This window comes from Aquarana catesbeiana, linkage group LG04 (genome assembly GCF_042186555.1).
Source record: "Aquarana catesbeiana isolate 2022-GZ linkage group LG04, ASM4218655v1, whole genome shotgun sequence".
Classification (NCBI taxonomy): Eukaryota; Metazoa; Chordata; class Amphibia; order Anura; family Ranidae; genus Aquarana; species Aquarana catesbeiana.
In genome coordinates, this window is record NC_133327.1 from 427,114,478 (window position 1) to 427,132,529 (window position 18,052).

Here is an 18,052-nt window from a genome sequence, read left to right on the forward strand (position 1 = left end):
ATTTCATATAGAATGAATTTTTAAAAGAAAAGAAAATAGACTTGAAAAACAATAGAACAGAATAGAATAAAATATAATATATATATTAGATTCTTTTCTATTCTATTATTTTTCTATTCTAATCTTTTCTATTCGAGTTTGAAACTTATTCTATATGAATTTCGAATTTCAAAAGATGGTTATATATATAAATATTTTATATATATATATATATATATATATATATATATATATATATATAACCATTTTCTGAAATTCGAATTTCATATAGAATGAATTCGAATTCGAATAGAAAAGAAAATAGACTAGAAAAGCAATGGAATAGAATAAAATATAATATATATATTCTATTGTTTTTCTATTCTAATATTTTCTATTCTAATTTGAATTCATTCTATATGAATTTCGAATTTCAAAAGATGGTTATATATATAAATATTTTTTATATATATATCCATTTTCCGAAATTCGAATTTCATATAGAATGAATTCGAATAGAAAAGATTAGACTAGAAATAGAAAATAGACTAGAAAAACAATAGAACACAATTGAGTAAAATATAATGTGTATATATATTATATTTTATTCTATTCTGTTCTATTTTTTTTCTATTCTAATCTTTTCTATTCGAATTTGAATGCATTCTATATGAATTTCGAATTTCAATTGATGGTTATATATAAATAAATATCTAATATATATATATATATATATATATATATATATATATATATATATATATAACCACTTTCCGAAATTCGATATGGATATATATATATATATATACATATAAATATATATATATATATATATATATATATATAAAACCATCTTTTCATTCTATATGAAACTTACATTTCGGAAAATGGTTATATATATATATATATATATATATATATATATATATAAAACCATTTTTCGAATTTCATATAGAATGAATTCGAATATATATATATATATATATATATATATATATATATATATATATATATATATATAAATTGTTATTTTCCAATCTATTTTCAAATTCAAATTTATACTATTCGAAATTCGAATTTCAGAAGATGGTCATATTCTGTTGTATTTTAATAAATTCTATTAAATTCTATTCTATTCTTTACAATTCTTTTATGTTTATTCTATTGTTTTATTATTTTATATTCTATTTTATTGTATTCTTTTTTAGAAATCAATTTATATTTTTTCTAATTCGATTCAAATTTGTTTTCGAATTCGAGTCGAATAGATTTCGAATTTGTTTTCGAATCGAATATATTTTGAATTTGGTTTCGAATTCGATTCGAATTCGATTCGAATTTCGTCCGTGGTTTTTCGATTCGAAACATTTCGGATTCATTTAAATTCGTTAGTATTGTAATTCGGTATTTCGGATGCATCCGAATGTCCGAATAATGAAAATTTCGTCCGAATTTCGATTCGGAACTAAACGAAATGCACATGTCTAGTGTGGTGACTTTAAAGGAGAAGTACAGCCAAAGCTCACTTGGCTGTACGTCTTCTGTGGCTTACAGGGGAGCAGTTCATTCTGCACCCCTGTGACCTGTTTTCAGCAGACAGCAGACTAAAGCCCACTGTCAGCTGATGTCACAGAGCCAGTCCAGGCTGGGTAAAGATAGCGTCCATATGTTCAGGATCCACCTAGGAGCCTGGACTGGCAGCTGGCTCAGCCTCTCAGTGAGTTGAACTGGTTTTGCACAGAGCAGCCTTGATCCTCGGGTCCTCCGCTTGGGCTCTGGGCTCTTTCCCCCTGCAAGATGCTTGCTTTGGCATTGACACACATAATAGGGCTCAATCCTGCCACCTGCTCCCTCATCACTGGCTGTGATTGACAACAGGGAGATCCAATGGCTCCCCCTGCTGTGTCTAATCCAATAAGGAGGGAGAGAGCTGGGAGAGCAGCTGCTCTCATGCACAATACTGGATTGAGATCGGGCTCAGGTAAGTATAATGGGGTCTGGGGGAGGCTGCCTGCAGAAGGTTTTTTTACCATGCATAGAAAAACCTTCAGCCTTTAGAACCACTTTAAACCCTGCATAGGACAAGGCTTATGCTGCCAGCGAGCCATAATTTTGTTTTTGTGCCACAAGTGTATGGACTGTTTGTTTTTGTTTATGCTGAAGGAAGCTACTTTGTTTTTCCTGTTTGGGAGGAATAAACACTATTTTCTGGCTAGTAATTCCAGGCTTCTCCATTTTACAGGGCCTATGGAAAAAAGCATTTGCATTACCACGTGGGCTATTGGCTGGTGGAGAAAAAGAGTTTTGTTCAACCTGGCATAAAGCCTAGGCTTTTGGTCTAGGTCCACCACTGATAACACAGGACAAGCAAGGTGAAACCATCTGAAATTTTTAGAGTTTAGGACCCTTCCACATGGGGTGGGCTCTGTGGGGTCCGTCTGCTCAGCAGGGAATCTGTTTGCCTCATCCAAGCAGATGCTGCTCTGTGTCTGCTCCACTTATGCAGTGCAGACACAGACAAAGCCTGCTCCTGTCCATTTACATCTGACTGCCATCTGATCCGATCCAACTGACAGGTGGGGAACAATCCGCATCCATCTGTTTTTAGCGGACAGGATTGGTTTAGATGTTGGCGCGTGTCAACAGACACATGTTCGTTGACATTTGCTGATCAATTATGCAGACTGGAGGCTCTGATCGGTCAGTTTTTGAGGAGGACCCAATTGGTGCACCTGTGTGAAAGGGCCTTTACTGGTAACAGCAAGAACTACCAGTAATTACTGAATAAGACAGTAAGTATCTTTTGATTATCTGTAAAAAAACTTTTCTCTTGTTTTAAAATATGAAAAACTGAACCAAAAGAAAAGGCTTTATATGATCAGTAAAAGCTTAAGGCCTCACTCAGATGGGCACTGACACCTGTAGCCATTGAATGAGCTGCCTGCATGCTGTGCATGGTGGCTGAAGTCGCATAAACAAGGTGCTCATTCACAGGCTACCAGGTTGAAAGTGTCCATCTGAATAAGGTGTGAAAGTAAAGTAAAATATGTTCCCTTAAAGTGGTTGTTAACCCATCAATGTGTATTATACCAATGTGTTAGCAGCTTGTAGCCCGTTTCTTGCATTTTAGAGCTTATAGTACTTTTATGCGCCAAGATGCAAGCATACCTCCATTGGTTGTCCATGATCTCCTCCTGCAATTCCTCTGTCTATCTCCTCCTGTGCCCATTCATGCCCTTGGTCTTGGAGTGCTGCAGCCATGAATATGCAATTGAAGTGGATTTAGCTAGTGGGGAGCCCTCATGACACACCAACTCCAGGTCAGTTAGGGGTCTGTTTCTGTTTGGTTAGGTAGCTTCTGAGTTGGAGTTATGACAACCATCTCAGTTGGGGTAGGTTACCCTCAAGTTTTAGTATAGATAGGTCTTTAAATTTGCTTTCGGCGTAGCAGTCACCCGCTAGTATTGGTGTGTCTCCTTGGGTGGGTTGGAATATTGTGGTGCCTATGCCTGGGGGGAAGTCAGGGTTGTCCCTCAATGGTGTCAGGGGGCTAAGGGGGAAGTAATAATTTTACCATTGGCAATGTGGCGTATGATCTTTAAGGTATTGTCTGTGATTGGGTGAGTGTGACTAATAACAGGGGCTTTTGGTCTTGGGGTCCAGGGAGAGAGTTTCAGCAGGACTGTGTTTAAGGATTCCTCCAGCGAAACCCAGTCCTTCGCCCGACCATGGAAGTGCCAGTCAATTAATCTAGATATATGAGCAGCGTAATAGTAATGTTTAAAGTTTGGTAGCCCTACCCCCCCCATCTCTTTAGAGTTGGTCAGTTTGTCCAGTTTTAATCTGGGTTTTTGTTGGTTCCAGAGGAACTTCAGTAGGGTTGAATTGAGTGTTCCAAAGAAATGTGGTGGGATTTTAATGGGTAGGGTTCTCATTAGGTAAAGAATTTTGGGTAGGATTACCATTTTTATTATTGCCGCCCATCCAAACCATGAGAAGTGTTTTGTTTGCCAATTTGTGATGTCTGCTGTGCAACTCTTTAGTAGGCGGGGGAAGTTATGTTGGTAAATGGACTGAATTTGTGGTGTCAACCAAGTGCCCAGATATTTAACGGATCTAGGATCCCATCTAAAGTTTGAGTTGGATTTGGTCAGTGCTAGTAAGTTGTCCAAGAGGGAGATGTTCAATGCTTCGAATTTTGTGCAGTTTATCTTTAAGTTTGATAAATAACCGTAGTGGGAGAATTCTCTTAGTAAGTTAGGGATGCTAATTGTTGGGTTTGTTAAGAAGAACGCCAGCTTGAACTCCCTGTCCTGCACCATGAACCCTCTGATCGCTGCGTTCAGTATTATCATCCTGATAAAAGGTTTGAGCGTTAAGATGAATAACAGTGGCGACAAGGGGCATCCCTGCCTAGTTCCATTTTTTATTTTAACTTTTTCAGATAGGGAGCCATTAATTTTCAATCTTTCAATCTATTGTGGTATAAAGCAGAGATCCACAAATCGTGCGGGGGCCCAGGCCTACATCCCCGCAAACCACCATCATAAAGTCCCACGCCACCCTATCAAAGGCCTTCTCCGCATCCATAGAGAGGAGAAGGCCCTCGATGTCTGCATCCCGTGTCGCATGGATGAGAAGCAGGGCCTTGGTGACATTGTCTTTTGCCTCCCTCTCCGGTACAAAACCAACCTGTTCTAAGGCAATGAGATCAGGGAGGAGGGGGCCTAAGCGGAGCGCCAGGATTTCTGCAAAGAGTTTGGCATCCAAATTTAATAGGGAAATAGGATGGTAACTGGCACAGTCCATGGGGTCCTTGCCAGCTTTAGGAATCACCGTGATATGCGCGGAGAGGAAATCTGGTGTCATCTCTCTAGGTGTGGACATAGAGTTCAGCGCAGCAGCGAATGGTTCAGTGATAATATTTCAGAAAGGTTTTGTAATAGATGGCAGAAAAGCCATCAGGGCCTGGACTTTTCCCTGACTTCAGTAGCTTAATAACTTGTTTGATTTCTAATTGGGTTATTGGGGCTTCTAATATGGAGACATCTAGGTCTTGTAATCTCGGTAGTCCGCTTTTACTCAGATAGTCTAGGATGATTCGTGACCTATCTCCCTCCAGGTCCCGTGGTCTGTGTTGTGATGCAAGATTGTACAGCTTAGTGTAGAAATCATGAAATTGTGCTGCTATCGCTTCTGTTGTTACCGCTAGTTCCCCGTTCTGTTTTTTTATGCCTGCAATATTGTTTGAATTTATGTGTTCCTTCAAAGCCCTGGCCAAGAGCCTGCCCGGCTTCTTACCCGATTCATAATATAGTTTCTTCTTAAAGAAGAGCATGCTTTTAGCTTTAGAGTCAAGAATGTGCTGGAGGTCTTTCCTAGCTTCAAGCAGCTTTCCGGCCGAGAGTTTGGAGAGCGATTGTTTGTGCTGGGCTTCTAAAGTGTGTATTTGTTTGACAAGTTTAAGGCTGTTATCCTCCCTTTCTTTTTTGCATTTAGAGCCCTATTTAATCAATTCCCCCCCTAATTGTGCATGTATGGACTTCCCATACCATGAGCTGGTAAGCCTCTGGGGTAGAGTTATTTATAAAAAAGTCCGTCAGGGCTGAGGTGATCAACGGGAGTATTGTTGGGTCCATTAGTAGGGACGCATTAAGTCTCCACGTTGGTTGTCTAGGAGGGGGGTTCATTATGTCAATCTTTAGGGAAATTGGCGAGTGATCCGAGATCAACTGAATCCCTATATGAGCTGCTTCTACTGAGGGTAGGTCCTTTTGCATGATAAACAAGTAGTCTAGTCGGCATATCTGGAGTGGGGGGATGGAGTAATGTGTAAATTCATGACCCTCAGGGTTAAGAAAGAGCCATGTGTCCGTCAGTTGCAGGGATTGTAACATGGATTTTATTTTTTTAAGAATTCTGTAAGTGAGGCATGATTTGCCATTGGAGGATGTCCGTCAAAGGGTTTAGTGGGACGTTGAAGTCACCCCCCAGTATTAAGCAGCCCTTGGAGAACCCCTGGAGTTCCTCAGTGATTTGGTGACAGAACGTGACATGTGCTTTATTTGGGAAATATACATTCGTGAAGGTCACTGGTATGTCTCCGTATGTATCCTTTAAGACTATGAATCTACCGTTTGGGTCTGACTTTTGTTCTATTAACTTGAACAGTGCATCTTTACTGATTAGTATTGAGACCCCCTTAGACCTGGAGTCTCTGTTAGTGGCATGAAAGGCCCTCGTGAAGTACTGATTTGTAAGTTTGGGTATATGGTTTGTCTTGAAGTGCGTTTCTTGAAGAAATACGAAATGGGGCCTACTTTTTTGAGCTCCCATAAGGTGGAGCGGTGTTCTGGGATGTTCAACCCTCTGATATTGTGCGATATCACTGAAGGAGTGAGGAGTAGGCCATGTGTGCGGAACAGGAGGAGATGATCCAAGGACCCCACTGCAAAAAGCAAAACTGACAAAGGCAGATTAACACTCGTGCTAAAACTAGATTGAGGCAAGTAATGTTTATTCTTGTGTACAGGAGATGGACACAGAAAAAGTTTATAAAGAGAAGAGAACAGGTAGGAAATAAGGATAGATTCAGGTATATATAGAGAAAAAAAATGTTTGTTTATCAGAAATCCGTTCCCTCAGCAGGATGACCCGCCCAGGAGAGTGCACCTGGTGCTTGTCTTAGTGTTCCCTGTGTCCGTAAACAGGAGCACTAGGTCACTCTGTGGGGTAGAAGGGAGGAACTAACGACACGGCGGCAGCCCACCTGCTCGTATCCTGGGAGAGGATTGAACTAAGAATCTTATGAGAGAAATTGGCTGGCGTACACACAGCCATAACCGTGAATGCTAGAAATGAAAAATTAAAAGCATAAGTGCAGATATAAAACATATAATCAGAAAGCCATGAAACATGTAAATTAAAGCACTTATGCAGTAATAATGATGTAACTTTATAACTTTGTAAACCCGACTTAATGGGGGGTTAAAATTACTGGAAAGAGGTAATATGAGCCCTGACGTTGTTTTGCCTAAGTTCCCTGCAGCTCCAGAGAACAACACAGGGTAGGGCCATTCTCTAAGTCCGAGATCATTCCAGCAGGGGATGGCATTAGTGAGAGTTTTGATCAGTCCGGTAAACGGAGTATGGCCATGCGGGATACGAAAGATCTACAATAGATTGCAAAGTCCGTAGTATCAAAACTGGGCTGAAGACAGCAAGAAAGGTTTAGGAAATGTGTTTGGGCAAGTCCGTGGTTTGCGAGTTTAAAAAGAAAAAAAGAAAAAAGAGAAGTGTAGGAACTTGTCACTATGGGTACTGGACATCCCCTAGTAGGTGTTCAACTCGGCAGATCATCAGATGCCTGAGTAATAGAGAGGAGAGTTTACAGGAGTGAGAGACCGTGAGGGCAAAGGGGAAATGCCATGTATCTTGCAGATCTCTATCCCTCAATTTCTCCAACAGAGGGTGTAAAGCTTGTCTGTTTTTCAAGGTAATTTGGGAGAGATCTTGAAAGAGCATTATAGTTTCTCCATTAAACACTATTTGTTCATTTCTTCTTGCCTTGCTCATTATGTTTTCTTTTAGAGTGAAGCTTTGAAGGCAACAAATAATGTCCCTTGGTGGAGCAGTCTCAGGACCTTTTGGCCTTAAGGCCCTGTGAGCTCTGACAAAGTCTATCTCAGTGTCTTCTTGTCTTTCCAGCAGACTATTGAAAACCCTCTGAAGTGCTGAGATGATCTGGTCATGTTCCACTGTTTCAGGGATCCCTCTCACTCTTATGTTACACCTCCTGCCCCTGTTATCCAAATCTTCAATGTGCCTATTCATTTCTATGAAATGCTGAGCTTGTGCACAGGAAACTTTTCAAGTTTAGCAATGGCTCTGTCTCTGTTTCCCCGTGGCTTCTGCAGAAAACAGCTTTTCATTAAGGACCAGTAGGTTTGTCTGTGATCGCTGCTGAGAAGGTCGATTTGATATCTGCCGTGATCACAGACATGTCAGAGTAAGTGAGGGGGAGAGCTGATCTTTTCTTACCCCTGTCTGAGTCCTCTGGTGCAGACTGTGAGTCCTCACTGTATTCGTCCTCATGACTTGTCAGCGCCATCTTGGATCCTAGGCCGCTGCTGCGTGCCGCCGCTGTGTTTCTAAACAGCTCAGGAATGTTTTCTGCTGGGTATGCAGCAGTTTCACAGTGTGAATGGGTGTGAGGGGTGTTGGGGAACCTCTTTCCTGGCATCTGTGAGCTGCTAGTCCGGTTTAGGGCTGTGTATGGCTGTGTGGGTCAGCGGCCCTCCCTCAGTGTGCTGCCATCTGCATTGCGTGCCAAGCCACGCCCCCGGTCCTGCCATCTTCCGATACCTCTGTGTGTCCCAGAAGGCAGCGACAGGAAGGAGGAGGGGCCGGAAATGTTGTAGATCGCAATGCGGCGATCTTACCCGAAAGTAGGAGAGGGTACCTGTCAAAACCAGGTACCTGCACCCCCCCCCCTCAAAAGTGCCAAATGTGTAAGTGGTGGGGGACAGAGGGTGTGAACAAGTAGAGCTTCCCTTTTGGGTGGAGCTCCACTTTAAGGAGTGGGCTGGGAAGCCAGCTGCTGCATCCTTAACAACCGATGACTCATCAGCTGTCAGTGGGCTTCCCCACTAACAGATGGTGTGGATTTTAAGGGGAACTCCACACCAAAACTTAAAAAAAAAACTGCATGTGGTCCCTTATTTGAGCAGTCAGCCAGTAAGCCAGGAAAAGGGGTGGATGAGCGAGTGCCCCCCCAAATCATACCAGCCCACATGCCTTCAACATGGGAGGTGGTTTGCGGCAGGGGGGCCCTGCCCCCACAAAGCACCTTGTCTCCATGTTGATAAGGATACAGTCCTCTTCCCAACAACCTTGGACGGTGGTTCACATGTTCACAAATTCTTTTCATGTTCAAAATGTTCAGAAAGGCTTCAGTAAACATAGTATATCAAAACATTTTGCACAATACGATAACAAGGCTCCTACATTACTGCAATTCTGGGCAACAGAAAAATATAAACCTCACTGGAGGGGCACAAACAAAGTCATTCAGTTAAGTAAAATTGAATCAAAATGGATTTTTGAACTTAATACTCTCCAGCCAAAAGGACACAATATTGATTTAAACCAAAATCTTTTTATTTCGAATACTAGCACATGTATGTTTCTAAAATAAAGTTGTTTTTCCTTTAGGTGGTAGTACCGCCTTTACCCCACTAGATGGTGTCCACTTTAGTCTTGCTTTAGATTCTCTTTCATTAATCTTATAGAATACTTTTAAATAAGATTGAAAAATAATACATTTTAGACAAATTAGTTTTATAGTTATATACTGTCAGCCCTAAGTAGGTTGTTTTTTTTATAAAAACAAGTAAAGTGCCACGCTATATTAAAGTTACCAATGTGATATGACACATATAAAGTGCTTGAGTATCTTAGTGCAAAATGTACATACGTCAGAAACCATGAATCAGACCGAGACAGAAGTATTGTTAACCACTTCAGCCCCGGAAGGATTTACCCCCTTCCTGACCAGAGCACTTTTTACAATTTGGCACTGCGTCGCTTTAACTGCTAATTGCGCGGTCATGCAATGCTGTACCCAAACAAAATTTGTGTCCTTTTCTTCCCACAAATAGTGCTTTCTTTTGATGTTATTTGATCACCTCTGCGGTTTTTATCTTTTGCTCTATAAACGGAAAAAGACCAAAAATTTAAAAAAAAAAGACATTTTCTACTTTTTGTTATAAAAAAAATCCAATAAACTCAATTTTAATCATACATTTAGGCCAAAATGTATTCGGCCACATGTCTTTGGTAAAAAAAATGTCAATAAGCGTATATTTATTGGTTTGCGCAAAAGTTATAGCGTCTACAAACTAGGGTACATTTTCTGGAATTTACACAGCTTTTAGTTTCTAACTGCCTATGTCATTTCTTGAGGTGCTAAAATAGCAGGGCAGTACAACCCCCCCCCCCCCCCTCCAATGACCCCATTTTGGAAAGTAGACACCCTAAGGAAATTGCTAAGAGGCATGTTGAGTCCATTGAATATTAATTTTTTTGTCCCAAGTGATTGAATAATGACTAAAAAAAAAAAAAATTACAAAAAGTTGTCACTAAATGATATATTGCTCACACAGGCCATGGGCATATGTTGAATTGCACCCCAAAATACATTCAGCTGCTTCTCCTGAGTACGGGGATACCACATGTGTGGGACTTTTTGGGAGCCTAGCCGCGAAACCAATCACCGCCTTCAGGATTTCTAAGGGCGTAAATTTTTTATTTCACTCCTCACTACCTATCACAATTTTGAAGACCATAAAATGCCCAGATGGCACACACCCCCCCCCAAATGACCCCCTTTTGGAAAGTAGACACACAAAGCTATTTGCTGAGAGGCATGTTGAGTCCATGGAATATTTTATATTTTGACACAAGTTGAGGGAAAGTGACACTTTTTTTTTTGCACAAAGTTGTCACTAAATGATATATTGCTCACACAGGCCATGGGCATATGTGAAATTGCACCCCAAAATACATTTAGCTGCTTCTCCTGAGTATGGGGATACCACATGTGTGGGACTTTTTGGTAGCCTAACCGCGTACGGGGCCCCGAAAACCAATCACCACCTTCAGGATTTCTAAGGGTGTACATTTTTGATTTCACTCTTCACTGCCTATCACAGTTTCAGAGGCCATGGAATGGCCAGGTGGCACAACCCCCCCCCAAATGACTCCATTTTGGAAAGTAGACACCACAAGCTATTTGCTGAGAGGCATGGTGAGTATTTTGCAGCTATCATTTGTTTTTGAAAATGAAGACAGACAAGAAAAAAATTTTTTTTTTCTTTTTTCAATTTTCAAAACTTTGTGACAAAAAGTGAGGTCTGCAAAATACTCACTATACCTCTCAGCAAATAGTTTGGGGTGTCTACTTTCCAAAATAGGGTCATTTGGGGGGGGGGTTGTGCCACCTGGGCATTCCATGGCCTCTAAAACTGTGATAGGCAGTGAAGAGTGAAATAAAAAATTTACGCCCTTAGAAAGCCTGAAGGCGGTGCTTGTTTTTCGGGGTCCCGTGCGCGGCTAGGCTCCCAAAAAGTCTCACACATGTGGTATCCCCGTACTCAGGAGAAGCAACAGAATGTATTTTGGGGTGTAATTTCACATATTCCCATGGCATGTTTGAGCAATATATAATTTAGAGACAACTTAGTGCAAAATAAAAAAATTGTCTTTTTCCCGCAACTTGTGTCACAATATAAAATATTCCATGGACTCGACATGCCTCTCAGCAAATAGCTTCGGGTGTCTACTTTCCAAAATGGGGTCATTTGGGGGGGTTTGAACTGTCCTGGCATTTTATGCACAACATTTAGAAGCTTATGTACACATTACCCACTCTTCTAGCCACTTGAAGACAAAGCCTTTTCTGACACTTTTTGTTTACATGAAAAAATTATTTTTTTTTGCAAGAAAATTACTTTGAACCCCAAACATTATATATTTTTTTAAAGCAAATGCCCTACAGATTAAAATGATGGGTATTTCATTTTTTTTTCACTTAGTATTTGCGCAGCGATTTTTCAAACGCATTTTTTGGGGAAAAACACACTTTTTTAAATTTTAATGCACTAAAACACACTATATTGCCCAAATGTTTGATTAAATAAAAAAGATGATCTTAGGCCGAGTACATGGATACCAAACATGACATGCTTTAAAATTGCGCACAAACGTGCAGTGGCAACAAAATAAATACATTTTTAAAAGTCTTTAAAAGCCTTTACAGGTTACCACTTTAGATTTACAGAGGAGGTCTACTGCTAAAATTACTACCCTCGATCTGACCTTCGCGGTGATACCTCACTTGCATGGTGCAATTGCTGTTTACATTTGACGCCAGACTGACGCTTGCGTTCGCCTTAGCGCGAGAGCAGGGGGGACAGGGGTGCTTTTTTTTTTTTTTTCCTTTATTATTTTTTTGCTTTTTATCTTATTTTTAAACTGTTCCTTTCATTTTTTTAAAATAATTTTTATTGTTATTCCAGGGAATGTAAATATCCCCTATGATAGCAATAGGTAGTGACAGGTACTCTTTTTTGAAAAAATTGGGGTCTATTAGACCCTAGATCTCTCCTCTGCCCTCAAAGCATCTGACCACATCAAGATCAGTGTGATAAAATGCTTTCCCAATTTCCCAATGGCGCTGTTTACATCCGGCGAAATCTAAGTCATGAAATGCTCGTAGCTTCCGGTTTCTTAGGCCATAGAGATGTTTGGAGCCACTCTGGTCTCTGATCAGCTCTATGGTCAGCTGGCTGAATCACTGGCTGCATTCTCAGGTTCCCTGTTGAGACAGGAGAGCCAGAGAAAAACACGGAAGACGGTGGGGGGGCATTCCCTCCCACTGCTTGTAAAAGCAGTCTAGAGGCTAATTAGCCACTAGGATTGCTTTTAAATGAAAGCCGACCGCTGGCTGAAAAGAATGATACCAAGATGATACCTAAACCTGCAGGCATCATTCTGGTATAACCACTCAAAGTCGTGAATTGCGTACCTGAAGACAAAAAAATGGTTAACAATAAAACACAGTAAACGGTAAAGTATAAAAAATTGCATACCTGAAAAACAAACATGATAAAACATAATAACAATAAAACATTGCAGAATAGAATACAGTAAAAAAGAGCAGAACAATAGAGAGAGAATAGAGAGAGACAGAGAGAACAATGAAACGACAACTATTTTTTTTATTTTATATATTTTTTTTGTGTTTTTTTTTTTTTTTTACACTTTTTTTGTAACTGTAACTTTTATAACTGTAACTGGTTCCTGGTTCGGGTCTCTCAAAATGCGATGGCATCTTGGCAGACCCTGTGAAAGTGTGCCTAGTTTGTGCAATGCTGTACCCTACGCTAATACGCTAAAACTAGTGCATGGTAGCATTCAAAACATTCACCAATGCAAAGACCAGGATTGTCAGGACAGGAGGGACAATAATAGCGGGTGTCATGCCTATATCTGCACTTGCTGCAGACACGACATCTTTTTTGGGGGGTTCGTTGGGTAGGGGTACTCGGGAGGACATAAAAATGCCTCTCATGCAGCCGACTGCATTTGTTTGGGGATGTGAATGGGAGAAGTACGGGCGCTGCAGAAGTGGTGGGTTCCCAATTATAAGGATTGGCGAATGCAGCAGGAAGGGCATTATGGGCACGACGGGCCTGTTTGTCTTCTTCTTGGTGGCAGCGGGACACTACTTGTGCTTGTCACCTCACCAGCTTGAACTGCACTTATGGGAATCGCCATGTCACCAAGTGTTACTGCAGTGCTGGTTTGACTACGACTGGGGTGTACTAGGCCGCTGGTGCTTGCCACTTCACCAAAATGCTACCAAAAAAACAGCGATCGCAGGGATCAGGCCTGACTCTGCGAACGCTGCAGTTATGTGTTTAGTGTTTTGTAAGTGACAGTGATCGATCGATACTGCACTTGGGTGGGCTGGGCTGGGCCAGGCGGAGGGGCAAAATGCAGGTGCTAGCAGGTATCTGGGCTGATCCCGCTAACACTGCGTTTTTGGGAACCCTAAACTGCTGGGGACGCTAGTATAGATCTGATCGGATCAGATATTGATCCGTTCAGATACTATACCACTAAGGGAGGTGTACGATGCGTGCAAGGGTGTTAGCACTACTGGTGCTAACCTGACACTGCTTGGGGCTGGTGCTTGCCAGTTCACCAAAACGCTAACAAAAAAACCTGTTAGCGTTCGCAGGGATCAGGCCTGACTCTGCGAACGCTGCAGTTATGCGTTTAGTGTTTTGTAAGTGACAGTGATCGATCGATACTGCACTTGAGTGGGCTGGGCTGGGCCGGATGGAGGGGCAAAATGCAGGTGCTAGCAGGTATCTGGGCTGATCCCGCTAACACTGCATTTTTGGGAACCCTAAACTGCTGGGGACGCTAGTATAGATTTGATCAGATCAGATATTGATCCGTTCAGATACTATACCACTAAGGGAGGTGTATGCTGCGTGCGTGGGTGTTAGCGGTACTGGCGCTAATCTGACGCTGCCTGGCGATCACCGCCGGGCGATCATGGGGCTAAACCTTTATTCGGTAATAAACAGCGGGTGCCCTGACACTATAAAAAATAAACTAACTAACCAGCGTCACCCGTAACAGTTATACGGTGATCAGTGGTGAAAGGGTTAACTAGGGGCAATCAAGGGGTTAAAACATTTATTAGGTAGTATATGGGGGTCCCTGACGCTATAAAACGCTGACGGCGAACCTAAATATTTACCTCACTAACTAGAGTCTCCAGTGACACTAATACAGCGATCAGAAAAATGAACGCTTATGGGGCATACACACGGTCGGACTTTTCAGCTACAAAAGTCCGACAGCCTGTCCGACAGACTTTCGACGGACTTTCGACGGACTTGCGGCGGACTTTCTAACGAACAGACTTGCCTACACACGATCACACAAAAGTCCGTCGAATTCTTATGTGATGACGTACACCGGACTAAAATAAGGAAGTTGATAGCCAGTAGCCAATAGCTGCCCTAGCGTGGGTTTTTGTCCGTCAGACTAGCATACAGACGAGCGGATTTTTCGACCGGACTCGAGTCCGTCGGAAAGATTTGAAGCATGTTTCAAATCTAAAGTCCGTCGGATTTGAGGCTGAAAAAGTCAGTTGAAAGTCCGGAGAACCCCACACACGATCGGATTACCAGCCAGCTTTAGTCCGTCAGCGTCCGTTGGACTTTTGTAGACGAAAAGTCCGACCGTGTGTACGCGGCATTAGCGACACTGGCGAGGGGGGTGATCAAGGGGTTAAAACTTTATTAGGGGGGTTAGCAGGGTACCCTAGACCTAAAGGGGGCTGACACTAAATGCCCTACCACACTATTGCCCCGTACACACGGTCGGATTTTCCGATGGAAAATGTCCGATCGGAGCGTGTTGTTGGAAATTCCGACCGTGTGTGGGCTCCATCAGACATTTTCCATCGGATTTTCCGACACACAAAGTTGGAGAGCAGGAGATAAAATTTTCCGACAACAAAGTCCGATCGCGTCAATTCTGACCGTGTGTGGCCTGTTCCGACGCACAAAGTGCCACGCATGCTCAGAAGAAATTCCAACATGGAACAGCTTGGTCTGGTAAACTTAGCGTTCGCAATGGATACAGCACTTTCGTCACGCTGCAATGTTAAAAATGGTTTAATACAGCGCACTCTCTTCTTCTTTATAATGTGAGAAGAATTAAGTAGTTTTGCTGCTCATATTCACACACACTTCTCAAAAACGTATTTCTTTACTATTTATCGGGATTCCCTCAATATATTTTGATTTGTCACATCTGACAACATTATTTTGTTTTTGTTTTTTTTGGTTTTTAACCCCTTCCCGCCGACCGAACGCATATATGCGTCCTCGGCTTTCCGGGGTTATACCGGGATGATGCCCGCAGCTGCAGGCATCATCCCGGTACCGTTGTTTTCAGCGGGCGATCGGCTACCCGAATATAACAACCGATGCGGCTAAAAGCCGCTCGGTTGTTATACCGGAGGAGCGGGAGGGGACATCCCCCCCCTCCCGCCGCCTCCCGCCGCTGTTACCGGGCCTCCCGTGCGATCGGGAGGCCCGGTGTCCGGTCCGCTGCCTTCGGCGGCTGGGGGCGGACTGGAACGAAGCTGCGAGTGGCTTCGTTCCAGCCTTCTTCTTGTAAATGCGGAAGCGACGTCATGACGTCACTTCCCGTTTACTCGGCTGCCAATGGCGCCGAATTTAAAAAAGTACACAGTATTCAGAATCGCCGTTTTCGGCGATCTGAATACTTTGAAGTGTAAAGGAGGGATCGGGGGTCTTTTAGACCCCCGATCCCTCCATAAAGAGTACCTGTCACCACCTATTACTGTCACAAGGGATGTTTACATTGCTTGTGACAGGAATAAAAGTAAAAAAAAAAAAAAAAAAATTTAAACACAATTTATAAAGTACAAAAATAAATAAATTAAATAAAAAAAAAAAAAAAAATTTTTTAAAGTGCCCCTGTCCCCGCGAGCTCGCGCAGCGAAGAAAACGCATACGGAAGTCGCGCCCGCATATGTAAACGGTGTTCAAACCACACATGTGAGGTATCGTCGCGATCGTCAGAGCGAGAGCAATAATTCTAGCCCTAGACCTCCTCTGTAGCTCAAACCTGGTAACCGTAAAATTTTTTTAAAGCGTCGCCTATGGAAATTCAAAGGTACCGTAGTTCGTCGCCATTCCACGAGTGCGTGCAATTATAAAGGGTGACATGTTTGGTATCTATTTACTCGGCGTAACATCATCTTTCACATTATACAAAAAAATTGGGGTAACTTTACTGTTTGGATTTTTTAAAATTCATGAAAGTGTCACTTTTCCAAAAATTTGCGTTTAAAACACCGCTGCACAAATACCGTGTGATAAAAAATATTGCAACAATCATCATTTTATTCTCTAGATTCTTTGCTAAAAAAATATATATAATGTTTGGGGGTTCTAAGTAATTTTCTAGCAAAAAATATGGATTTTAACTTGTAAACACCAAATTTCAAAAATAGGCTTAGTCATGAAAGGGTTAAGGCCGATGATTTTTTTTTTGGTTTGTCTTTTTTTCAAGGCTTATTTTTTGTTTTTGGGATTTTTATTTGTACATTTTTGTGTGTGTTTTTTGTGTCAAGTTACCACAACACCATTGATATGTTGTTCTATTTAATCTGTAGGAGATTGTTTGGTGTTGGTGTCCCTTGTTAATTTCACATTTTATGTTAGAAATGTACCTGAATCGTCAACAACAAACTGTCCTTTTTGGATGAAAACACACATAGGAGAGTATAATTTTCAAAAAAATAACTTTTATTAAGGGCTCACAACTAAACAAAGAGGGAGGCAATGCTGGATAAACAGCAGAAATGTGTGAAGCTTTGGACCCCCAGGGCACACATCAACTATTTTCAAGCAAAATTGGTGGCCTGAGGAGTCCTTATCTAAGGGAGTGCAGTCTGGTCCAGAAGTCCCAGAGATCCGGAAAGCAGCAGATGACATCTGTGTCCCCAGGCTGTGGTCATACGAGAGACTGCAGCTTTTGTCAGACCAGACTGAACCCAGGGTCATCACTCTCTGGTCTTCCTTCCACGCTTCCTTCCACACGGTGGCTCTGGTGGTGGAGTTGTGGCAGCAGGAGGAGGAGGAGGATGGTCCAACTCAATAATGTCGGTCTTGGGTGTTAGTTCCCCACTCACCCCCTTAGTTAGAACTTTATAAATAAGTTGCTCACACAGGAGGTGTTGACCCTCCTGCATGCCCTGCAGTTTGGTGGCAGCCATGCAGGCAAAGGTCTCTTCAGGAGTGGGTAAGGCTCGGAGGGACGCAGAAGCCTCCTGAATGAGCCTGAGCGCTGAATCCTGCATGGGAGTCATCTTCCTCGCTCTTTTATATGGAAGGTGGAGGGGAGGAACCTGCGATTCAGTCAGGCTGCGACTGGTCCCAGGCTTCTCTTGGCTGACACTTAGCCCTGCCTCCTCCTGGCTGACACTAATCCCCACCTCCTCCTGACTGCCACATTCCACAACCTCCTCCTGGCTGAGGTCTTCCTGTGTATGAAAAAGGGACATAGTTTTAGTTTTTTATTCATCAATCACACACAATTTACACCTCCTGACTGTTGCAAATTGAATGTTAACAAATATAAAAGACTATCCTTCTGAGCCCAGCAGTTTTCATTCTTGTCCCAATTTTGGGTGCCCACTACTGTCTATTGATATGTAAAACACTTTTTTCAATCAGCAATTAGTGATCAATAATAACATCTAATAAACATCATTTATTTATTGACCAGAAATCTGGAGAACAATGCTATACCTGACTCCAGCTGGGCTCCTCCACTTCTTCCTGGCTGGAAGGCCCAGGTTGGACATTGGAAGCCTCAGCTGGGATGGAAGGAAGAGTGGAAGGAAGAGTGGAGAGGGATTCCCTGACTTCAGTGTGGTCTGACAGAAATCGCA